Source organism: Prionailurus bengalensis, chromosome A1, assembly GCF_016509475.1.
Source record: "Prionailurus bengalensis isolate Pbe53 chromosome A1, Fcat_Pben_1.1_paternal_pri, whole genome shotgun sequence".
Taxonomy (NCBI): domain Eukaryota; kingdom Metazoa; phylum Chordata; class Mammalia; order Carnivora; family Felidae; genus Prionailurus; species Prionailurus bengalensis.
In genome coordinates this window covers 231,884,498-231,911,263 of record NC_057343.1, presented here as the reverse complement: position 1 = coordinate 231,911,263, position 26,766 = coordinate 231,884,498, and the positions used below count along the sequence as shown (strand labels likewise).

General features: G+C 44.8%; 1 protein-coding gene across 2 annotated transcripts in view; it reads right to left on the bottom strand.

Moving 5' to 3' along the window:
- Positions 1 to 26,766, bottom strand: part of CTNND2 (catenin delta 2) — a 940,792-nt gene that overhangs the window by 253,365 nt on the left and 660,661 nt on the right. The window lies entirely within an intron of this gene.

The window sequence follows — 26,766 nt, the reverse complement described above, 5'->3', positions numbered from 1 at the left end:
TACCGCAGTGTTAACACGCGCTTAACCCATTTATGAAACGTACTTGAGTTTACATGGAACTATTTCACAAATAGCTGGTCTGGTTTTTATACACGCACATTCACTTAAAAGAATCTGAAAAGACGTCCTTAAGTTGATGGCTTGGAGGTGCGTGTAGGTATACACTTACATACGTATGCTGAACACACACACCCTATACATATAAAACCTTAAATGTATCAACTGAAGTTACATGTTTATGAAGATTGTGAAAAAAGAATGACTTAAAGTGTCATATGATTTTATTAATATACACATTTTTAATTTGGGCTTAAATGGAGAATTTATAAGGTCACATTGGTTTTCTTTTTTTTGTTGTTTTTTTTTAATGTTTATTTTATTTTTGAGACAGAGAGAGACAGAGCATGAACAGCGGAGGGTCAGAGAGAGGGAGACACAGAATCCGAAACAGGCTCCAGGCTCTGAGCAGTCAGCACAGAGCCCGACGTAGGGCTCGAACCCACGGACCGCAAGATCATGACCTGAGCCGAAGTCGGCCGCCCAACCGACTGAGCCACCCAGGCGCCTCAAGGTCACATTGGTTTTCTAATACATTGTTTCAACAGTCTGATTCAAGGACAGCATTTAGCTAAACTATCAGACAAGAGAAAATATAACTGGATGGGGTCCAACCCAAAATCCAAAATGTTGTGATAGAACCTGATGCCTTCTTTATTGTTTTCTGACTATTATTACTGTTACTGTTATCATCATCTCTTCTTTAAACGATTCTCCAGAGGGAAAAGTGGAGGAACAAGAAGAATTTATAAAAGGAAGTTCAAGAGTTGGGTTTATTCATACAATGTTAATATATATTTTTTCACTGTACATTTTTCTCCTTCATGCTTCTTTTCACATCTGAGCTACTCCAAGAAGATGGTTGTTTATTTAAGAAACATGCTCTGAGACATTTAAGTCCACCCTAAAACACAAGACTGACTGTACCATGCAAATGAATATTGTTTTATGAAGTCAATCGGCTCAACCAGCTAGGACATGGGGCTAACAGGGCCAATTGTACGGATTCTATTCCTGTAGCAGGGAACCCATTTTTAACAGAGAAATAAAAAAGCAACCTCTGAGACCGCAGATAAAAAGGTGACCCCATGTGCCACAAAAGGGTACTATTTATCCAAAGGATAGGGTGAAAGACAAACGAGATAGCTTGGCAATAACCACTCTACTCCCAGAGAAACAGCTCAAGAGCATCCATCCTGTTGATGCTGGGTCAGTGCTGTCGTTGGAGAAGAGGAGTCACAAAAAAATGGGGCAGAGAAGGAACAGACAAAGGTTAAAAGCGTCCTCGTAGATTCTAACCTGTTCTCTTTATCTTTCCTTTATCACAACCCATAGAGGCTGTCAAGCAAACCTTGAAACGTGTTAGCACTCCCTTCACGGCTCTGAAGACAATCGTCAATGGGATTCCTTTTGAATTAGCTTAGTTTTTCTTGGCGAGATCAAGCATTCGATTTAGTGTGCATTAAGTAGTTAATAAATTTGACATAAAATTTTAGGTAGCCACACATATTTTCAAAAGGAAAGATAGTACAGTAATACATCTGCTACAAACTACCCATAAGTGATTGCTGGTAACAGACAAATTATTACTTTTTTTTTTTGGCTATGTGATCAAAGCAGACATTACAGATGAAAAACACAGGAAGCTTGTGTTACTTTAAGTTTAATGTCCTTCTCTCGCATGATTCTAAACCACTTCTGCAACATCGAGAGAGCACCCACAGCCCCTCTGCTCAGAATAGCAGCCAAGTAAAATTGTGTTCTTTGTTCAAATGAAATAAAAATCTACAGAATACCCTATACATTAAGATTAGCAGTGTCCTATAGGTACTGGATGGCTAAGATGAATTCGGGTGAGCCTGTGCTATTGGAAAGTGATTAGTAAAGAATTCATTTGAGCCTATTTTATTAACTGGATGGTAACTGCTCTATATGGCATATATCAGTAACATCTTTGGAACAAGATCTCTAGGGGAACAGTCTGAGGGACCCTCTACACACATGCACACACACGGGTTCGTTTGTGTGGATGCATGTATATACACACGCACATGTACACACACACAGCCCAAACTCAGAGCAGATGCACTTTCTAAGGAATCATGAGCCTAGGGGGAAAAAGGCTATTCAGCTTCCCCTGAAAACTCTGGAATCCCAGACATCCCCTCTGCCCCACTACTCTTTTCCCAGACCTGATTCTCACCTTTCACCCCGCTGACCAAGCCAGTCACCTCCCACGCACCCTTCTTCCTACCTAAGGCATCGGACTGGGCACAAACACAAAACTAATCGGGCCGCTTCCCTGCTTAAAGCCCTTCAGTGGTTCCCACTGTCTTCGGGATAAAGACCAGGATATTCCCATGGCTCGTGAGGCCTTTGCTTGGCTTGCCATCTCCCGACTTGCCAGCCTTGCGTCCCGCTGCCTCCCTGGGCTCCCTGCACTGGCAGACATCAGGACGGTGCTCTCGCCTACCTCTGTTCTGGAACAGCCCTGGCCCAGCGGTTTCTCACTCAAACTCAGGACCCCGGGCTCCCTGTGATTCCCTCAGGGAGGCCTTCCGTGAGTCCATCCATGCAACGCCTAGCGGTAGTGCCTCCATTTTGTTGTGGACTGCGTCCCATCGCTGCCTCCGTCTCCACACTGTGTTAAGTTCTCTGAGGCCAGGACCGCAGCTCTTTCGGTCATGTTTGCTCACTAGAGCATACAATACCCCCGGTACATGATGAACGTTACATAAATGTGCTTTGGGAGAGTGAAGGCATGAAGGAAAGAGTGAAGGAAGTATCTGGGCAGGGAGTGTTTCGTCAGTTCTACTGACATCTTTTCTCTGGCCAATTGGTCATTCTGGAATGCTCCCCCCTCCCCTGACACACCTAGACAGATAGACACACACACACACACACACACACACACTCTCTCTCTCTCTCTCTCTCTCTCTCTCTCTCTCCATACTGCCAAACAGTGCAGTCTTTACCATGCATCAGTAATTCTGTCACCGAAACCTTCCAGTGGCTTCCCACTGCACCAAGGACAACAGCCACCTCCCACACACAGGACTCCTCCCTGTTCCTGAGCTTCCTGCACCAAGTTCCCAGAATTGCTTCCTTCCTATTGAAAACAGTTCTTCTGTTCCCATCTCAAGATCCTGGTACTTTGGGGGAGGCTCCTCCCTCAGGTCTCTGCATGGTGCTCTCTTGTCTTGACCAGGTCTTAGTTTGTATGTCTTGGAGGGCATCTCCTAGAAGCTTCCAGGCAAACAAGCCTGACCCTTCATATCATCTTACTACCGCCATATTTCATCCACCACACTTATAACTGGCTGAAATTCCCCTCCATCGTTTTTGTTACGATGATTCATCCCTCCGCCCTTTCTCTGCTGTAAGCTTCATGGGGACAAGGGTTTTTCCCACAGCATGAAGAAATTCCCTCAGCTGCCGTGCTCCAATCCTCCTCTGGTGCAATGACAACATGTGAAAGTGGGGTCCCTGGGGGGGGACTCTGGGACAGAGTGAAAGGGGGCGAGGGAGAGCACAAAGCCAGGTAAGACTTACGACAACGGTAAATTAGTGTTTGAAATGACTTGATGTCTCTTAGCCTAAACCAGCTTTCCAGGAATCATGCTGGAGTGGATTGTGCGTCCGAGCAGTTCGCTTCCGTTTTATTCTAACTGGCATTCCCCAGCCTTATCCACAGCAGCAGGTGCTGTCTAAGAGGATACTACTAGTGTTTTCAAGTGCCTTCCTCAATTTCACAAGAGTGATGCTAAAGGTGTACCCCCTCAACAATAAGTTCGGGGTGGGGGGAACGATTTACATCCAAGTCTCTTTCTCCAGAATGGTTTGGTTTCGCTTAAATTAGATCGCTCGGATTTTTTGTTGTCCATGGAGACAGACTCCAGAGAAAGAACTGGAGGCCCAGAGGAAGTAAAATGTCCATCTCATTTGGACCAGAATTTGGCATATGATATGGTCTTGCATAAGGGTCTTAATCCTCAAGGACAAGGAGTGGCTCACAAGACAAAGATGTTCTGGAAAAGACACACACCAATAAAGGGTCAGCACAGGGAGAGGTTCGGGGCTGTGGAGGGGTTGGTGGATTTGGAAAAGGTACATTCTCAGACTAGCTGAGGAATGCCTAAGAAACAGGCTGTGTGGAGGAAGCCTGCCCGGGAGGCCGGATAGTAGAGGCAGGGCTAGAAAGCAAGTTTGGGATGAGATCACAAAGGGCCTTTCATACAAATGCAAAAATGCTGTTTCTGGTCTGCAGTGACTATTGTGGAGAAGAAATCTAAGAACATTCAGATTTGTTTAGGTTTACAGAACAGCCAGAAAAATAACCTTAAGAAACAACATGAGTGCACTAAAAGTCAGTTGCCATGGTTCCCTGTTCACACGCCTTAACTCTTTAATCCTTAAGTAGCCTTCTGTGGTTTATTTTCATTTTACAGAGGAGGAAATTTGACTTACAGATGGTACCAACTTAAGTGGTGGAGCCGGAATAAAACTCGGCTGTCTGCTTTCAAATAGATAAATTTAACCACATAACTGTGTTGGCTGCTGTAATCACTGCCTTGCAATAACGTCTAGAAGAAGGATTTTTTTCTTTAGACAATGTCTCAAAAATAAATATGTTTAGGGGAGCCTGGGTGGTTCAGTCAGTTAAGCGTCCAGCTTTAGCTCAGGTCATGATCTTGCCATTCCCGAGTTCAAGCCCCGCGTCGGGCTCTGTGCTTACAGCTCAAAGCCTGGAGCCCAGATTCTGTGTCTCCCTCTCTCTCTGCCCCTCCCCGACTTGTGCTCGGTCTTTCTTCTCTCTCTCAAATAAATATTTAAAAAATTAAAAAAATAGGTTTAAAACACTGTCCACAGCAGACTTTTGGCAATGACCTAAGACATTTTTGGTTGTCACAACTGGAAGATGTTCCTGGCATCCAGTGGGGAGAGGCCAGGAATGCGGGTCAACATCCTACAGTGCACAAGAAAAAATTCTCCATCCCCGAACTGTCATTAGAGCCAGGGCTGAGAAACTCCAGTCCAAACATGAAGTGTGTCTGATCACTTGTGTTGAGCAAGCATGTTTTAAAGTCTTTTGCTCCTGGGTTATTTTAGTAGAATGGACCCAGGATTTGGTACGAGAGTAGCTAGGAAAGCCTTCCAAGCTTGAACATCTGGCTTTCTCTCTTCAAGTCCCTCACTGTTTGCTGGGCTTGGTTTCCATGGATCTAATATGGCAAATAATACCACCTATTTCATGGGGTAGCTTTTGAAATGACACATGAGATAATGAACGTGAAAGTGGTTGGCAAGGTATTAGGAGCAATAGATAGATATATACGAGCGATTGTTACCCTAAGATTGCTCTAAAGGACATATGCACATATTTAAAATATTTATATAATGCCATTTAATTTTTAAAAAAATTTTTTTTTCAACGTTTATTTATTTTTGGGACAGAGAGAGACAGAGCATGAACGGGGGAGGGGCAGAGAGAGAGGGAGACACAGAATCGGAAACAGGCTCCAGGCTCTGAGCCATCAGCCCAGAGCCTGATGCGGGGCTCGAACTCCCGGACCGCGAGATCGTGACCTGGCTGAAGTCGGACGCTTAACCGACTGCGCCACCCAGGCGCCCCCATTTAATTTTTTAAAAATAACCTGTTACTGATGGGTTTATTGACATTAGAGCTGCTACTGACACGAAAGAACGTTAAGTGTAAAGAGAGACACTGCTTTAGCTTATACTAAAAATTCTGCCTGAAAATGTGCCACTTTGAAATGATTTGTTTTGCCCCCTACCCCCTCCAGAGGCAGAGTGCCATGGTGGGCAAAAGTTCTTTGGATGCAGTCAGAGTTGGTTCGAATCCTGCTCCACCCACCATGAACACTTTCTGCAGCCTTGGGCTCCTTCTGTCTGCGTCTGGTTTCCTGCTGAATTTCCACTGGCTGGCGTGCTCTTTGCTTTGAGTCCATCTTTCACAATGAGATAACAATTCCTACCTGGGAGTATTGGTGGGATGATCAGAAATAATATATACGAACCCCTTGGAGCAGGATCTGGCATGCAGTGTGGACCCTTGAGACATGCCAGCTGTCGTATATAACTAGACTACGGAGTAAAGACTCAGAAATAAGAACCATCTACGGTTTTCTACCGGAGCGAACTCATAACTCTCATTTGTTACTGGGCTTCATTTTAGAAATGTTAATGGAACTGGAGAATATGCAAATGTAACCTTTTCTCCATTAAAACTTGTCACATAGACCAACAATATTGTGACAAAATTCTCACTCTTATATGGACTATCTGAGTTGCTAAAATTATAAGCGCTCAGCTCAGAGCTAAATAGCAAAACAGTTTGAAATCCGTTACTATGTTATGCTGGCACAGAAACCGGAGAGTTGATGTGCCGTCACAAGATTTTATCACGTTTACTTCTGCGTTGTAACGGGCCTCAGGGCCAGAGTCTCTGGGAACTCAAAATTTGATTTTCAGCAAAGCTTCGTGTCAGAGACACCTTGCTTACTTTGATTCTTTATGTTGGAGGGACACTGCCCACTTTGCAGCCTCAGTGGTTTCCGGTGGGGCAGGGCTAAATGGACATTACTTAAAAACGTGAAAATCGGGGCGCCTAGGTGGCTCAGTCGGTTAAGCGTCCGACTTCAGCTCAGGTCACGATCTCGCGGTCCGTGAGTTCGAGCCCCGCGTCGGGCTCTGGGCTGATGGCTCGGAGCCTGGAGCCTGCTTCCGATTCTGTGTCTCCCTCTCTCTCTGCCCCTCCCCCGTTCATGCTCTGTCTCTCTCTGTCTCAAAAATAAATAAAACGTTAAAAAAAATTAAAAAAAACACGTGAAAATCTCCACCTCTTTAAACTTCTGAACTATAACCAGAAGTTGTATTTTTTAATGTTTACTTATTTTGAGAGACAGAGAGAGAGACCAAATGCAAGCAGGTGAGGGGCAGAGAGAGAGAGAGAGAGAGACACAGAATCGGAAGCAGGCTCCAGGCTCCGAGCTGTCAGCACAGAGCTTGACGCGGGGATTGAACCCACGAATAGTGAGAACAGAGCCGAAGTTGGCCGCTTAACCGACTGAGCCACCCAGGCACCCCCTAACTAAAGGTTTTAAAGAGCACATTGGCTTTAACTTTGGCATCTAGAGCCATGAGGTGAGCTGTTTTGTTTCTGATGTGGTCTTGTTAATAAGGTTGGCGGTGCAGACGTGGTGGTCATAAGAACGTTAGATAGGTGGATATTTTTATGACGAAACGGAAGTATTTTAATTCTTGTTGACGAACAAGATCTTATCCAATGAGAAACATATGGAAGCATTCGTGTCTTGGTCCTCATTCCTGGATATTTTGTAGCCCAAACCAGAAGCTGCCCTACATGGCTTATCACATTTAGAAAACAAATCTTTGCTTTCAGAGAAACAGCAGCATTGGAATTATGACTGTCTAGAAAACAAGTTCAACTGTTTTCATTTGTAGAAAGAAATGGCTCTCTCCAAGCTTTACATTTTGGGAAAATGTAATTACCCAAACTGCATCAGTAGCATTAACTCACTGACCCATGATTTCTTGACCTGTCTTCTGGTGGAGCAGCCACTGTGCTCCTTGTAGATGTGTTCAGCTCACAGGGACTCAATGCTGTCAAGGACCACCAGCCAGCTCTTCCCTCCTGGGGACGATCCTCATCTTATCTTCAATCTGCATTATTAATTACAGCCTCTTTTTTCACAAAATACTGAGGCAACTCGCACAGACAGATCATCTATGACGATACGATAAATGAAACATCAAGTACAAAAAAGAGGGGGGTTCCAAATGTTACGAGCGTAAGGTCGACGTACTTGCTTGTTTCAAATTGGACCCTTTCCTTACAAGTAGCCCTGCCCGCAGCAGAGAAACTAATTAGGGTAGAAAATGAGTCATTCCTGTTAGTTAAATGAGAGCACAGAATCCCACCACTTCCTGCACTGGGAAAGCAGGAAGAATCTGGAACTCTCTATACTTGTCCCAAGATCCATGGCTGGTCTCTAGTTAGGATCCCTCTGGTGGGCTGAATAATGTCCCCAAAGGTATCCCTCCAAACTGTAAATGTTACCTTATTTGACAAAATGGACTTTGTATATAAGAAGAAGGAGACATACCACTGAAATAAGATGCTATAGTGTTGTCTTTGAAGACGAGGGAAGGGGCCATGAGCCAAGAAATGTAAGGCATGCAGCTCTAGAAGCTGGAACAGACAAGTACAAGGATTTTCTCCTAAAACTTCTGGGGGCAGCATGGCCGTACTGACACGTTGATGATAGCCCAGTGAACCTGACTGCAGACTTCTGGCCTTCAGAACTACAGGAGAGTAAATCTGTGTCATTGAAAGTCATCCACTTTGTGTCCATTTGTTATAACAGCCGCAGGAAACAAATGCACATATGGCCTTTTTAAGCTGACAAAAGACCATCCCGCTGGCAAGACTCCGAGGAGGTGGAGGGAGCTGCTTGGACTATCCTAAGAGTCACCACCTCCAACTCATGCCTCTGAGAATCCACCCTGTGATCGCTGGTCATGAGGTCGACTCCTCTAGCGATTTACTCTGACTTACCAACCCGCTCGTTTGTCTGTTTGAAACACCCGCCTCTCTAACCTGCGGCCTTCGCCTCTCACTGCATCCCTGCAGGCCGCCTGACTTCCTGCTTTGGCAGATTCGGCTATAAACCACTCACTCCCCCAGCCAATGTTCACGGAGTGACCACTGTGCCTCTAGCCACTGGAAATTCAGTACTGAACGCAGCAAAAGTTCCTGTCGCAGGCAGCGGCTTCCTAACGGTGGTTGGCAATTCGTTATCAAGAGAGCAAAATGCATTATTTGTCAGTGTTAAGCGTGTGCCGGGTTGAATGGTGTCCCCTCAAAAATTCATGTCCACTTGGGACCTCAGAACGTAACCTTATTTGAAATATGGTCTTCACAGGATATAATTAAGGACCAAGATGAGATCCTCATCTTCCTGGACGAGGACAGGCCCTAAATCCTATGGCCGTGTCCTCATAAGACACACAAAAGGACACAGAGAGACACAGGGAGGAGAAAGCGCTGTGCAGACAGAGGCAGAGGTTGGAGTGATGTGGCTACAAGCCAGGGGATGCCAAGAATGGCCAGCAACTACCAGAGGCAGGGAGAGAGGCATGGACGGTTTCTCCTTGAGAGCTTCTGGAAGGAACCCACTCTGCTGACACCTTCACTTGACTTCCGATCTCCTGAACTGTTAGAGAATAAATTCCTGTTGTTTTAAGCCACCTCGTTTGTTGTATTTTGTTACAGCAGCCACAGGAAACGAATACAGGTGTAATGGGAAAATAAAACAGACATAGGCAACACGAGTGTGTGTGTGTGTGTGTGTGTGTGTGTGTGTGTGTGCGCGCGCATGCACACACACGTGCTGTACAGGGGTTGTTATTGTAAACTCTGTGGCTATGGAAGACCTCCCGGAGAAGATGACCTTGGAGCATAGACCTAAAGGTGGTGCATGGTGGAAGGAATGTTCCTGAAAGGGAGAACAGCGCTAAGAGCCTGAAGAGGAATGTGCTTAATTAGCATGTCAGACAAGAGGGGAGAAGGCCAGTAAGGGAAGTGGCGTGGGTCCTGGGGCCATGTGGAGAGCCGCAGTAAGGCCCCAGATCACACAGGATTCTTCAGTCCTGGCAGGTCTCTGGCTTCTGCTCTGAAGAGAGACCAGAGGCACTGGCATGTTGTGGTCCGATTCGCGTTTTTGGAGAATCGTTTTGACAGTGGTTACATGGGTGTATACATCTGTCAACACTCAGAAACTGCTGCCTAAAACAGTGCATTTATTGTATATAAATCATACTTTGATGGAGCTGTGTTTACGAAAGGTCCCTCTGGATGCAGAGCTGAGACTCTATAGGGTGCGGATGGAGCAGCAGAGAGTTTAGTGGCTCGTGTGGGGGACCCTGGCGAGGCTGCTGGTGCTGGGCAGTGGGGGGGTGGGGATACACACTGGGGACAGGGCCAGGTGCACACAGAGTGTGAAGGCAAGAGCCGGCCCTTCTCCCCTCCTCTGCTCACGTGAACTGGTGACTCCTGTGGCCTCATCCGTCACGCCCTGCCCGGGGACCACAGGGCGGACTGGCCAGGCTAGGACTCACTTTCAGGGACTGGCATCTATTATTCCAGAACAAGGAGGGACACTTTCGACTAGCAAGTTGTCTACTGGCTGCTGAAGCGGAGAATCGGAAACAGCAAAATCGTGAGAAAACTGCCCATTTCCCAAACTATTACAGGTGATGGGTGCCTTAAGTAAATCTTAGCCAAGCAAAGGGTTTTTTCTTGGAGTCCAACTTATTGGGAATCAAGGCGGGGGGATGGGTGGATAATGTAAATTGATTGGCAAGAGTTCATGCTGCTATTTACCATTTTTAATCTCACGTATTTTAAGTACCAGTGAATTTCTGCTTCTACCAAGGGCTTAAATATCCTAAAAGTCCATTAGACTGCAAATAATATTATCAATTATATGGTAATACCTATTCAGTCTCAATAAAATGTAGAATACTCGCTTTTATCTATTAATACAACTAGACATTTTCAATAAAATAGGTTCCACAAGGAAAAATCAACTTCATACACATAGGCGTTTAGTTGCCCTGGAAATTCTAACAGGCTGCCTTTGATGGTAATAGCCCAAGGGAACAAAGGACAAATAGTACCCATAAACGTTTCCGTGTAAGCCATAATGACTTTATGGAAAATGTTTATATTCTATGACTATGTACCCATTTTATTTTAATTTTTTTTTTCAACTTTTAAATTTATTTTTGGGACAGAGAGAGACAGAGCATGAACGGGGGAGGGGCAGAGAGAGAGGGAGACACAGAATCGGAAACAGGCTCCAGGCTCTGAGCCATCAGCCCAGAGCCCGACGCGGGGCTTGAACTCACGGACCGCGAGATCGTGACCTGGCTGAAGTCGGACGCCTAACCGACTGCACCACCCAGGCGCCCCCTATGTACCCATTTTAAAATTAACAGTCCGTGATGCTTCCTAGAAAAATCTGGACCTGTGCACCTCCAGTGGGAACAGAAGGAAGGATCTGACACCCAAGACCCATGAGAGGAGGGCATGATTGTAGGATGTTAGAGCAATAGTTTTTACTCTGTCAGTATCGGCAGAGATCAGGGTTCTGCCTCACATTTATTTATTTATTTAAAAAATTTTTTTAACGTTTATTTATTTTTTTTGAGACAGAGCATGAACGGGGGAGGTCAGAGAGAGGGAGTCACAGAATCTAAAACAGATTCCAGGCTCCGAGCTATCAGCACAGAGCCCGACACGAGGCTCGAACCCGCGGACTGTGAGATCATGACCTGAGCCGAAGTCCGACCCTTAACTGACTGAGCCACCCAGGTGCCCCCTGCCTCCTGTTTAGATTAGGTGTTTGAGAAAAAGCCACAAAGGTCTTGCTCACCCTCAGAAAGTTTTACTATATGCATATTAAAGGAAACTTAATATTAAATACTATTAAAAATGGCCTAGCAATATACTGTGTGTAAATTATAGAATGGAGAGGGCTTTCTTATAAACTAAATAACGACATCATCTGACAGTTCTCTGTGAAAAGAATCTTTAAAAAAGAGCTTTTAATGATTCTGTTGCTGAAAACTTCCGAACCTCTCCGAAAACCAAAATGACACGGGTAAATGCATTCTAGAAGAACCCATCTCCAAAGACTGCGTGCTGGTCTCCATGTTTCTGGAAGCAAGAACCTGTCCCACAGCACCTGTCACGTTGTCTTTAGAATGTAAGTTGTGAGTACAGGCTCGAGGGTTGATTGCTACACAGAGTCCACGGTGGGCATCTAGTGATATCCACTGTTGACCTTGGTCCTGGGAATGTTGCTAGCATGTTTCGCACATACGATTCCATGTCTGTCACCTCATTTTAGTTCTTCAAAGAATGACAACTCAATGTATTTCAGATAACACCGAACAGAGAGACTCCCTTTAAGGAAAATCTTACAGAATCGAAACGAAATTTAGTCTAGAAGAGGCACCAAGTGAGAAAGATGTTTGAAGGCATTCTTTAAAATGAGTAACAAATCCTCTGAAAATAGCACCCACGCATGGTCTCCTTCCAGGAGTGTTTGAGAGGCCTTTTTATGAACCAGGAGATGTTCTAGGTCCTACGGATACGCATATTGAGTCCTGACCTCAAACCACTTATACTTTAGCAGAGAAGACAACTATAAACAAGCAATGACTGTACGCTGAAGAAAAGATATTAAAGAAATGCCACACCTGCATTTAAAGACCATCTGGTCGCCTCTTTCCTTTTCAGTAATGCTGGATTCAAATCCATCCAAACGACAGCAGAAACAATTACTGTTAACATTATGAAATAATTATACCATCGTGAAAAATCATAATAGTGACCTAGTATTTCCAGAATTTGTATATATGCATTTTGATGGCTTTTCTTCATATTTTGGGATGGGAGGGCACTTTAGCTAGCATTTCCCATGTTTATTGTGTAGACTGAGAAACCCAGGTCAGATTGTTTAGTGACCTGACCAAGGTCACAGGTAAGTTAGTGCATGGAACCTGGTGGCCAACTGTTAAGGTTCAAAGCTTATTCAAAGTTACATTCGGCCAAGATATCTCCTCCCTAAGTCTGTTCTGCAGTGCACACACACTCTAGTTCCAAACCTTGGTTTGTGCCTCTGAACTGTAGTAGGCAATAATGTTGGAGCAGAATTGCCTAATTGAAAAAGCATGTTGTGTAAGAAGGAAAAAAAAAAACCACTTATTCTAACTGTGTTAGGGATTAATTTCCTGATAAGCATGGGGGCCATGTACTATAAGAAGGTGGTATTCAGGGAGGGTAAACTTTTTTTAATTAAAAATATTATTTTTTAAGCAATCTACACGCAAATGTGGGGCTCAAACTCACAGTCCCAAGATCAAGAGTCACATGATCTACAAACTGAGCCAGCCAGGTGCCCCAGGAAGGGTGAACTTTAAAAAGCCTGTTGCTAGACATGTCAATGGAATCCAACCAAGCCTATCAGGATCGCATCTGTGGTTGGCTCTTATTGGCTCTAACAAAAGAACCCCCACCTCAGGATTGCAGGGTAGTTCACTTAGATGATGTTAAAGCAGACTTACAGCATCTGGGCTTGTGTTCGGGGCTTTGGAGGCAGGGTCTGGTTCTGGATTGGCTGCTGCCGGGATGTAACTCGGTATCTTAAAGATTCTTAAAGATCTAGAAGGAGGGAAGACTACAGCAAGGCTCAAACTGTGATTGGTAAAGAAAGAGCAGTCATCAAATCAGCTTGGACAGGTGGCTGTTTCCATCAGTTTTGTGATTTGTCAGTTTTCAGACATGACTACGGAGGGGTCTTGATTTTGTCTTGATCCATCATCATCAGGGTGGCCTTGCGTGACGCTGATGGTCTGTGAAATTGCTTATGCTCAAAAGAACACCAGGCTCTCCTCTTGTCTTTCTTGGCCCCCCAGGGCTGGGGCTGCCCCGTTGGGGGAGATCCAGGGGATACCAGAAAGGGAAGGGTAGGTGCCAGAGATCAATGTTCCATTCTGTGTGTGGAGAAGCGGCTCGCTGGGGGGTTGAAGTGGTGTTGTTAAGCTCTGTCAACATGATATCAGAACCACGAGTGAGAAGAGAAGAGAAGAGAAGAGAAGAGAAGAGAAGAGAAGAGAAGATGCTTTGTCCCCATGAAGCCACATTCTGTCTACCTCTTTGTTTTTTTGTATACTTGGCTGGTTATTTTAAAATCTCAGAGACAGCCAATCTGACCCTCGAATATAAGTACTGATGAATGACTTTGGGGTTTACATCTTCCTGCATTTTTCTGCTGTTATTCTTACTGAAACGCATCAGGAATGGCAGGAAAGGTTTTGGGTGTTGTTGCTCTTTAGCTGCTAGAAAAGGAAAAAAAAACAAGCAAAGAACTATAAACAGTTGTTAGTGCCTACGTCAGAAAACAACCCAAACACACCTAGCTAGGTTTGTTTCCATTTGCCCTTAAAGGAAGTATAAAGAAGCTATGAATACTTGAGCCAAGCCTTAATACTAGAAAAAGAGAACTACAGTGTCCAAGTGGCCATTCACAATTATTTCTCATTACTAGACATTAAATGCAAAAGAATTCCATGTGAAGACATTTTCTTTTATCCTACTTCACATTACTTGTTGGTCTGGATTCTTCTAAATATAAAATGTGGAAGATACATATGTGTGTATATATATAATATATATATTATTGATATATATCATATCATCATATATTATAATTATACAATAATATATATAATATATATAATATATATAATATATATATTATATATATAATGATACATATATCCCTCATTTTGAGTAAGGTAACCAACAATGGATATTTATTAGTAATCCCTGTAATCCCTGCAGATCATCAGTGAAAGGGGTACAGACAGGCCAGCTATATACCATTATCCTGGAAGATTCCATATCTGTACAACTGAATGTATTAGCAAGCTTCTTTTTAAAGTGCCATCATAAAAAAAAGAAGGTATTCATTTCCAGATAACAGTGTCCCATTACCTTTAATTTCTACCCATTGATAAAGACTTATTCTCGGCTTTTATTACCTCTAGGTCCGCCTAACTCTCAGAATGGCTGTGATTAATTTGAAAATTAATTGAAAAGTTTGCAATGAGTTTAAAGATATTTTCTATTATTGCTGCCATAGACCTTTCAAATTTAAAACGGGCAGGATGGCCGACAGGGCTCATGGAATACATTTGATTACCAGAGAAAAGAGCAAATGGCAGATAAGAATAGTTTTATTTATGCAAATAATAAAAGCACACATTTCTTTTATCTTTTTCACTAATTAAGAATTATGATTTCTTCATTAAGCATTTCTTTATTCACTAGAAGAACGGTTTAAGTTCCATGCACAGCTGTGAAACAAAGCCACAAGGAAACAAATCACTTGGATCTTGAAGAATGCTAATTTAATATCTAATTGTTTGAACCCATTTGTTTTTTCTTTGTGGGAAGTGACTGGGCAGAGCCTGACTTTATATAACTGCAGAGGTTTCCAATTTTATTGGCACACGGGGTCCTCTTCAGTTCTTCATGGTGTCCCTGGGCCAAAAGAATTGCCCGACACCTCCATTCATTAAGGAACCCGGCGCGAATAACTTCAGAGTTGTCTATGTCCTAAGAAGCTAGCACCTTTGGGGTGTGGCCGTGCTTCTCCAACCTCGGACTCAGACACTGCTGCCTCCTGTTCCTCTCGCGCTGATTTTCACATGGTGCTTGCTTCCCGTGACAGAAATTTCTGAACATCCACATCTGCAAGTTTATGACGTCATCAAAAGGAATGTGACAACCGAATTCTGAAACTGAACCAACTCAAGTTCATGCTTCTCCTGGTGTCTGACGGATGTTTTGTTTCCCTTGAAAACTTAAACTATCCTGAGGAGCCCCTCTGAGTTTGCTGCGTCGTCCTGGGGCACCTTGGAACATGGTTGGGGAACAGCGGTAAAGGAATGGTCCTTCCCATCGCTGTGATCTAAACCTCAATAAAGAATTTTTGCATAATGAACAATTATTGGGGGAAGGGGAGATGATACGTATTGGAATAGAAAGTTTATCTTGCAAGATTTAAATTTAGAATTTCAATGAAGTGACGCAGTAGTTACGTTCAATGAGCATAAACACTTGTCATTTGGGAAAATGTTTTTACTCTTTTGTAACAGTTTTTCCTTTTGTAAATGTTTTCAAATGCATTATTTAAAGACTTTTAAAGACACAAATCACAGAATTCCTTAATGGTTTGCTATGTATTTAAAAAAAATGCTTACAACAGAATTTGGGGAAGATACCAACATTTAAATTTGTCATCTGTCTTTCTATTTTATACCTTAACAAGAGTATAGTACAACAGGATGCAATGCTCATGAAAAAAATACTGCTTTGGTGGCATTGATGTTACTGAGAACATTTATATTCAGCATGCCCTTCACTGTCTGAAATTATCGTTGAAGTTTTCATTCTTGAACTTGATTTCGAGAGACCTCCTTCACACCCATTTCCAGTCTTTTCTCCAGGGCTTTGTTGGGCTCTACGGACTCAGATTGCAGAAAAGGAGGTCACGTGAGAAAACACGAGCGCCACAGAAAGCAAATGAGCTCAGCGAACCGAAGACCGCTCTCAGATAAACAGGTACTCTTTCTAGGCACTCTTTCTAGATTTAATTGCACTGGAGTGATCAGAGATTGTATGGAGGTCCACTACCTCTAGAGGCAATTATAGATTTCTTAATCAGGGAGAATATCTCCTTAACATAGTAGGACTTGACTATAAGCCCTGACATGACTTTTGTTTGCACAAGAAGTCAACGTACCGAGAGCTCTCGTTTACTGAGTGAGTCCTGTGTGCCAGCAACTGCTCTGGGTACCTTACCCACTCCACACCACGTTCCCATCAGAATGGCACCATCAGAACCCCGATTTTATCCACACAGCAGCGGTGGCACAGAAAAGCTTTAGCAACTTGCCTGAGATCCCAGAGACGACCAAGCCATGGAGCCAGAATTACAACTTAGGTGGCCCCACCCTCCTAACCAAGATGCCGCACTAACCAAACAGTTTTCATTTTCATTTTTACAAACAACCAGAAGTTGGAATGCATGTCTGTCTCTCGGTACACAGACATTAGGAGAAGGCAAAATTCATTTAATTCAGGACTACCGCCACGTCTGTTATGTATTTTTCAATGGCAACTACTTTCTGTTTTTATATCAAGACTTGTATAATTTTTATTTTTTTTTTAAATTTTTTCTTTTAACGCTTATTTATTTTTGAGATAGAGAGAGACGGAGCATGAATGGGGGAGGGTCAGAGAGAGGGAGACACAGAATCTGAAACAGGCTCCAGGCTCTGAGCTGTCAGCACAGAGCCCGACGCGGGGCTCGAACTCACGGACCGCGAGATCATGACCTGAGCCGAAGTCGGCCGCCCAACCGACTGAGCCACCCAGACGCCCCGGGACTTGTATAATTTTTAAATTATCAGTAACACACACACAGACATTTTATGCGATTGACTTTTGTAAAGCAAAACATTTTATGTTCAAGCAAAGTCCATTTGCAACTTCAGGCAACCTCACTGTAAGGGTTCCAGGACCCAGAGTCAGGTGGTGGAACAGAAAAGGAAAGGTCTTACCCAGAGAAAGATAAATGCTCTCAACCATTTCTTTTAATGTTTATTTATTTACTTTGAAAGAGAGAGAGAGAGAGAGAGAACGTGCATGAGGCTGCATGTGAAGCAGGGAAGGGGCCGAGAGAGAGAATCCCAAGCGGTCTCCACTTGGTCAGCAGCACAGAGCCCTGGGTGGGGCTCGATCCCATAAACCACAAGATCAGAGCCCAAAATCAAGAGTCCAATGGCCCACTGACTGAACCACCCAGGCTCCCCTCAACAATTCTTAAACACAATCCCTTTCTTTCCTTTCATGACCTGGTCTCTAAATTGTACTTGGTCCCACCCTGGGCCCATTCCTCCAAATTCCTTCCAAATTAGTTATGTTCTGCATTTCTCTGGCTTTTGCGAGTCACATGGGATTCATTCAATTAATGACTACGATGTCAAATACAAGGAGCTGTCTGGAGGTTTATGTCCATAAAGATTGATGCTGTTTGAGGTATAATAAATAATACTTTCCAGGCATAAAACATTTCCTAATTTGTATTATGCTACTACCCTTTGTGTTTTCCTGTTTTAAGTTTTCCATAGGGATTGGTCATGCCAATCAAAATCTGCTGGTTGGAATTCAAGACATATATTTTCTTTAAACAAGGTCTGATATAAAATACTTATCTTTCTGTATCTTCAGTACATTCATTTATTTGTATTTACTGGCATATTATCTTGTCCCAAAACGATTTAGTATTTTCCACCAAAATCCCCTAAAATGACCAATAAAATGCCCTCCAATTAGTGGATTCAGAAAATGACGCATGTACAAACCTAGTAAGCTAAAATCTTGACGGGGTTTTGAAAATTTACATAAATCATCCAACTTTAATACACAGAGTGATAAACCTTAGTAGTTGCTCAATAAACATTAGTGGCCGATTAAGTCTCCTTCCCCATGACTCTGGGAGGCAGGGCTTATCATTAGCTCTACTTTATAGATAAGGAGAGTGAGGTTCAGAGAGCTTGAGAGACTTGCCCTTTTTTTATTAAATTAATTTATTTGTTTGGCGAGAAAGAGAGGGAACGCAAGCAAGGAGGGGCAGAGAGGGAGGGAGAGACAGAACCCCAAGCAGGCTCTGCGCTGTTAGTGCAGAGTCTGACTTGGGGCTTGAGCTCACGAACCATGAGGTCATGACCTGAGCCAATATCAAGAATCAGACCCTTAACTGACCGAGCCACCCGGGCGCCCTCCCAATTTGTTGAAAAGAAGCCTGAGAACCACCTTGGACTTCGATGAGCCGATAGCCTGTGCTTGCTGCATGAAGCAGGGCCCGCCCCATTTAGAGCTGTGGTCCTCAGGGCTGGTTATGGGAGGTGGAATTTGTATGGGCACAAGGGAGGAATAAGGACATAGTGCAAAGGACACTGTCCTCTTTGGCATAACAGAACCAAGCACGCTCGAATTTTCTCATGCTCTTCAGGGAGTGTTTGACTTCCATTTGAACAAGCATCAGGGGTCTGGACTGTGCTCAGAGGCAGAATCTCCAGGAAGGTTTTTATCCACTAGGGTCACGGGAAGTGTGTATTTCCTCAGGTTATGAGAACATTCAGATTCGTTCTATGTAGGTGGATACAAAAATAAGAAAGCAGAAGACTTGGTCTAGATTTTTTTTTTTAACTTCAAGTAGAAGTGTGTAAGACGTGTAAAATATTTCCTGAGTTAGGAAAGCAGGTATCATCCCCCTTTGCAGGTTTGAGAAGTAATCCTGATTGGTTGAAATAGGACACACATTTTGATAGTCCGGACACGAACTGCAGAAGGCACTAAGTTTAGGTGAGAAACGTCAATTCAGCTGAGTATCTTCATTTCCCAGAGTAGAGTCAAGTGGCTTAGGTAGTGTTGTTACTTAAAATTTGTTCTGAGTCTCTGAAATATCTGAGGTTTCAGGTTTACTGCCTATTGTGTGATTTAATACATCCTTGATGGTTAAACAGAAGGGGGAGAGTCCTGAATTAGCAAAGGGGGGGGGGGAGGGACGAAAGGAAACTTTACTTTATGGAGAATGAGCCATCCCAACTGCAGCAAGGACTCCCAGCCTCCTTCCTGCTACATCTGGGTCTCCTGTTCTTATTTTAGAACATCTTTCCCAGAAAGGAGAATTTGTATTTGCAGGTTTCACACACAACCCAGCCAGAACTTTAGGCAGGAAGTGTGTGACAAAGAATCATCTTTGGATCCCGGCATTTTTCATGTTTGTTTAGCAGTTGGGGATGTATCAAATATTTTTGGCAAAAGACCCTTAGAACTAAAATCACCCTATTCTCACGAAAGAAAATTCAATCTTGTCTCATTTTCTCTGAAATGCAAAATCCACAGAGTTGCCGTGAACATCGAGATTACCCAATCTAGCAGGATGCTGATGAAAGGAAGGACAGGCGTTGTCACCTTGGAGGAACACAAATATTTATGAGGGATTGCTCCTTCAAGAGCTATTGGGAAAAAATAACCCTGCAAAGAAAAGAATGATATCTAAGCTCCTCCCCGTCTCTCTCCACGCCGCATGCCATCAGACAAGAGAACTGTAAATTCATTTTCCAAAGCAGTCCCGTGGCTGGAGCCATGGGCCTCAGACTCATTATCTCTTGCTATGAAAATTGTGGTATTTCCTAATGGGCTCTCTGCAGCCTGGAAAAATCCCCACCCCCAGTTTATCCCGCACACCAACACTGCTGCGAGGCTTCTCAAGCAAACCAGAACATCTTACTGACCTTCTGGAAACTCTCCACCTGCACTCTGTCACTCACGGCCCTGTGCTCCAGAAGGGCCCCGTACGTCGGCCCCTGCCTGCCTCTTCACGCTGCACCGTGTGCAGGTCCCTGCATGGGCCTGGCAGTCTCCCTTCCTCCATTACTAACGTGGGCCATTTCCCTTCTGCTGGGAAATGCTAATCTGCTCGAGAATTAAGACCTGCAAAAGCCCTTTCCTGATGACAAAGTAGTCGATAATATCCACAGGTGATACTGGTACGTTAACACAGATACTTAAGATATCATCTGTGGGTCACAGCACTCCGGAGACGACACTGCCTAGTCCTTGACACTACGGACCTTTCTCAGGCTTCTTTTGTGGCAGGCATGCAATATCTGTAGCACTTGTCCCACTGAAATTTTACACTTATCTTCTTGATGGGTTCATGCTGGTTTTCTCCACTGGGGAAGTAAACTCCAGGGAGCAGGGGTCACGTCATGTTGAACTCATTGTATTGCCCCTGGTGGCTACCACGCTGGCTTATATACAGTCAGGTGCACAGTGAACGAATGAAATTAGGCCAGGATAAAAACATCTCAGAGACAAAAACAATACCGATGATAGGATGCAATACTGTACACGCAAATATCACGTAAGTGCTAACTTAATGGTTACCTACTCGCTCGCCTAGAATGCCTCCCTGACCTCATTCGTTCACTCATTTGTTCACTGAGTTTTTCTTGAATGTCAGTGAAGTATGGTGAATCAGGTACGATCCCTGGCCCTACAAGCTTCCATCTGGGAGGCTGAGGGTGAAGCTAAGGGGAAGAAGACACATGAGTAAGGCAGAGTTTTTGAACCTTGGGACTGTGGATATTCTGGATAATTCTTGGTTGGAAAAAGGGGGTGGGTTTCCTAAAATTGTAAGATGTTTAGGGACATCTCCAACCTCTAACGACTAGTCACCAATAGCATCCCCTGCCAGTTGTGCCAACCCAAAATGTGCCAGATATTGCTAAGCAACCCCAGGGGGGGAGGGGGCCAAATCACACCCCTGTTGAGAACTACTGGTTTACGGAATATTGCTGACGGTGCCCGACAGAGATCACAGGCAATGAAGCGTCTTTGCTCGTGTCATAGAGGCCTCTGTCGACTCTGTTCCTGCTGATGATGCCGTCAAAAGGCAGAGCAGACTTCCTGTACTGGATGCTAGTGAGTTCTGGTCTGGAACGGTGAGCATGAAGGAAAGAGTGGAGAGGACGCGTAGTGGTCACCTCTTGGTAAGATTCCCGTAAGTTGGTTCACCTAAGCGAATGAACAGCTGTCAGCCCAGCCTGAGGCACGGAGGACCACATGTGACCAGTTGGTGGGCAGGGGGGGGACATTCTGGGAGTTCGTTAGCCACCCTGGTGGGAGCCTGCTGGCTGACAGGCCCTCTATGGCACGTCATGCCTCCTTAGTGCTCCATAAAACTGTGGCGAGAACGGATGACTATTTGATGCTGGTTCCTTACACGTAGCTCTGCAGTCTGAGCTCATATTTGCAAGGAGAGGTATCTGGGAATCCCGGTACTAAATAACTCTTCGCACGTATTTTAACATCTTCGTCATTCTCCTATTACCCTGCCAGACGCTCTTCTCTGTCAAGGAAGAGAGCTGGGGTAGTATTTTCAGTCGTTATATTCCTGGGGTGAGTAATGCTTTTCCACTGATCTGGTGTCTCAATCAAACTTAGATTTCACTGAAAGATGCTTCCAGAGCTGTTTCCACGAGCCCCGTGACGGCAGGAAGCCAGCCTCATACCTCAGGCTTAATAGATTTCCTCTAATAAACCCCAGACATCAGAGCAGCGCAAAACCCTTCCCATCAGGGAATCCGGCGTATGCTTCAGTGTAACGAGGTCCGCAGGCGACAGGCACGGGGGCTGGAGAGCTGGCAAAGCTGAGAGCATGTGGACCCCGCTCTCCTCTTCCTTCTCTCCAGAAACACACTGGCTTCCATCTGGTCGCCCAAAAACCCTTCACAACATTAACTTGCGCACAACAAGCGAATACTTAGGCACCAGTTGGGTAGGCACATTATTCAAGGTCACACAGGAAATTCTTCAAGAAGCTGAAAATGACCTGCATGTTCCAATCCCTCCTCCCAGGCAAGGGAATCTGTTCCCTGCTAATTCCTTATGTAAATAAAATGACTCAATCGTGGTAAGTTTCACTTTGTCTGCTCTTTTCACTTTTGCGTGCACACACACGATGTGTGTGTTGTGTTTTTGATTTTTTTTTTCAATTGAAGACTTTACAAAAACCATTAAGCTGTTTCCTCAGCTTTGGAGCAGGTCACTGCCTCTGAAATACGGAATGTAGCAGAATAAGGAGGAAAGTGTGCATTATGATCATGAGAAAGAGCAGTCATGCTTCTAAAGTTTGGTAAATAGAAACATTAAAAAAACCCAAGACTTTTAGGTCGTATTTAAAAGTCTTCATATTTTTAAAAAAATTTTTTAATGTTTATTTATCTTAGAGAGAGAGAGAGAGACAGGGCACAAGCAGGGGAGGGGCAGAGAGAGAGGGAGACACAGAATCAGAAGCAGGACCCAGGCTCTGAGCTACCTGTCAGCACAGAGCCCAACACGGGGCTCGAACCCACGAACCATGAAACCATGACGTGAGCCAAAGTCAGACGCTCGACCCACTGAGCCACCCAGGTGCCCCAAAAGCCTTCCTATTTTTATATTTCATCAAGTTTTGCCCAAGGTGTACGTAAACAGAAACATTCTGTGCATTCTCTGCAATCTTTTCATTCGTTTTGTTGTTGTTGTTTTGCTTCTGATTTCCTCTGCGTACAGAAGATCTGCCAAGGAGAACATTCTTGCGCCTCTCTCCTGTCCTTCATGTATCACCACTATATGAACCAGTGTGTCCTTTTTATGGACACCGTGATGTCAACTTGGCTTGGCGACAGCACCCAGTTATTGAATCAAACACTAACCTAAGCGCTGCTTTGAAGGTACTGTGTCGATGTTGTGGACGTGGACAACTGGTTGACCTTAAGTCAACTTAAGATTACCTTTCATAGGAGGTGGGCCTCATCCAATCAGACGAAAGCCCATAAGAAGAAATCTGAGGTTTCCAAAAGAAATTCTCAGAGCAGCCGTGTCAACCCCTGCCTGAGATTCTAGCCTACAAGCCTGTCCTACAGATTTAAGACTTGCTAATCCCCACAATCACAAGACAATTTCTGAAAATCTCTCTTCTTAGTGTGCATATATATATATATATATATATATGTATATGTAGAGGCACATATATACACACACATACACCTACACGCAAACTGACATATACAAATGTAATGTACGTATAGTGTATGTTATGTATATAAAGTGTATATTTAGGATAGGACAGAAAGAAACAAGAAACGAGAAACTAAGAATCCTCTATCTAAGCTCTCGAACGGTGGCTGTATTTGATACAGCAGCAAGGCAAAGAGGCTGCCAGTTCCTTCCCCGCCCTGTCCTCACCTCCGCTTCTCACACCGAGAGGAGGGGTCCCTCTCCACGAATCTGGCTGGGCTAAGTGATTTGTCTGCACTAACACAACAGGGCTCTGAGGCCAGGTCGTAAGAAGCCTCGCAGCTTCCAGCTTGGTCTTGTGGGATGTTCGCTCTTAGCCGGTCCCTCTCGGATCCCGGCCCCTGCGCCGTGAGACGCCCAAGCCGCACGGCGTGGGCGTCCCGGTCAGGCGCCCAGCTGAGCTTCCAGATGGCAGCCAGCGTCAACCGCGTGCGTGAGAGTGTGCCACCGCGGGGGCCGAAGGCCAGCTGCACACACCGCCTCACAACGGGCCTCCTTGGCATCGGGATTATTTGAGCTGCTCATTTTTGAGGAACTGCAGACACAGGAGAAGCTCTGAAAACAGAGTGGCAGTCACCCTTTCCTAAGGGAAATGTACATTTCTAAGGGCCGTTTCTATTTGTAAGTCTCCCTCTCTGGACCGGGAAGACAGGAGGACTCTGTCACCAGGAATTTATCGATGGAGAAGACCGGGACTTAACCCGCATCACAGACCTCATCCTTATTCAGCATGTCTTTCCTGATGACTGCCCCCCCTCAACACCTGCCAAGCTCTGCTCCCCACACCCATCATCTCTCCTTGTCTTCAACTGAAGGTGGTACGCGAGGCTGGGGGCGTGGGTCATCTCGGGGAGTTAGTTTCCCTGGGTCTCTCCCATGTGTGCATGAGTATGCGAGTTAATTTTCGTATATGTGCTGCGGAAGTGAGCGTGGAATCTACGTGTTAACAAACTTGTTCTTCTCTTGTGAATCTATATTTTGGGGCACCTGGGTGGCTCAGTCAGTTAAGCATCCAACTCTTGAGGTCTTGATCTCACGGTTTATGAGTTCGAACCCCGTGAGGGATTCTGTGCAGACAGCGCGGAGCCTGCTTTGGATTCTGGGTCTCCCTTTCTCTCTGTCCCTCCCCCACTCATTCTCTCTCTCTCTCTCTCAAAATAAATAAACTTAAAAAAATCTATCTTTTATTACAGGGTGGGAGGGGTGTGGCAGCCAATAACTCAGAAGGACAAAGGGGACATTATTTTTTCTCCCCTACGATGTCCAGTTCTGTGTGGCCATTATACATCCCATGAGGGCACCCAGGTGAGGACTACCCAGCTAAGGCCAGTTTACCAGAGGACCAAGACACTAGGATGCATTACGGTTGGAAGCCACTACTTTTCGAGGCGATCACTGGGCGTTGTGCGGGAACAGGTAACTAACTCCGGCACGTGGGAACCGCTTCTGTTACGTCGTTCTCAGGCACCTGCCTTTGTTTCAACCAAGGATACTCTTCACACTAATTATTGAAAACACTGGTCCAAGAATTTTGAAACTATTGAGAGAACCCAATGTGTCCAAATGATGCAGTGACTTTGTTAAATTCTTTCCCAGCAGACGGGAAAAGGTCTCAGAGGAACCACGCTGAGAGAGTCTGTTGTTAGGAACCCCCAAGACAGTGCTGAATGGCTGCAGCCCATCTGTGTCAAGACTGTGGGGCTAGTGGGGAGCTCATCTCAGATGCTTCTTCACCAATATTTTAAAAGGGGCAGCACATTGTACTGCATATTTAAAAATCTTTCTGTATATTATGATGCTCTAACATCTCAAACCACCTTTCTGGTTGGAGAGAGACTGCGCCTTCATGGGTGGGTGGGGGCTAGATATTTCTTATAGAAAGCAAAGGGCGGGGAGCCTGGGTGGCTCAGTCAGGGAGGTGTCCAACTCTCGATTTTGGTTCAGGTCATGATCTCATGGTTCATGGGTTCAAGTCCCACATCGGGCTGTGTGCTGACAGCGTGAAGCCTTCTTGGGGGATTCTCTCTTCCTCTTTCTCTGCCCCTGCCCTGCTTGTGCTCTCTCTCTCTCAGAAAGAAATAAACATTAAAAAGAGAGAGAGAGAGAGAGAGAGAGAGAGAGAGAGAGAGAGAGAGAGAGAGAAGGGCCAATCCTGCAGCATGTCTTGGATATGCAAGCCAACCATTCCAGGCTCAAACCTCCTCTAGCTGGGCTGTCCACCCCAGGATATTAATTTCAAGCCAGTATTCCTTTACTTCATCATCCCAGGGCCAGGTACCAGGCAGCTAGAGGCTTAGAGCCCCTGGAATTGTTCAAACCAGCCAGCCCTAACCTGCTCACCCAGTCGTGCTTAACTTTCTCACATAAACTGTAGTAACGGTCTCACAAAAAAACCCCACAGCTCCAAAATGGAGCTGAATACTTAACCTAAGTGTAGTTTTGACCTCCCCCAGAAATGTGGTCTTAACCGGTAGGAGGAATTTCTGGCCAGCACCAATGAGGTCATGGGTCACATGAGCGCCCTCTGTCCTCCAAGGGACGATGAGGTCATCCACCCTTTAATAAGACCCCCACCCCACCCCGAACTGCCCCACAGGGAAGTTGACCTTGCCTAAAGCAATCCTTTCTTTTCTTCGGCTTACTGTATTACCCCATTTCTGCCTAGAAAATCCTCCCATCTGTACAGCTCCTGGGAGCTCCTTTCCATTTGCTGGGGTGTTGCGGGGGGGTTCTGCCCAAGTCATGAATTGTTTAATAAAGCCAATTTAATCTTTGAATTCAGTCAGTTACATTTCATTTCCTAACAAAGGCCATGGCTAAGTGCTACCCTCCTCCCGGCTTCTGCCTCCCGGCCGCTCTGCTTTCTCCCTCGTGGCCTTGCACAGTGAGCTGGGGCCTCTTGTCCCCAGGACCTGTGAGCAAAAAAAACGTTGTTTTCCTGAGCCTCAGCTCTGTCTCCTCTTGTAGCCACGTCTGACTGATATCTCATAAAAGAATACAAAACACACACTGTTTTAAGCCAGTTAGAAACTGTCCTAAAAAACAGAGACATTGCAAATACTGCCTTGCTCATACGTGTCGCTCAAAGGCACTTTGCTGCACTGGGCTGGCTCGTGGAAGCTGACGTGGCCCTTCCTTGAGAGATGTGTCTAAAATTTGCTGCCTGCAGTGATGCAGCTAGGAGTGAAGACTGGACAACAAAGACCCGAATCAGAAGATACAGAGCAGGTATGCAAATGTGTTTTCAACTGGCTCCCTCCAGCAGAGGCTACAAGTGCAAAGTGATACTTCCCGGTAGTTAGATCTCTTTGGAAGGTGTGGTCCGTAAGATGCTATTAAATGACAAGCTACCGCTGTAACGCATAAAATAATGACACGTGTTTTAAAACTGTTAT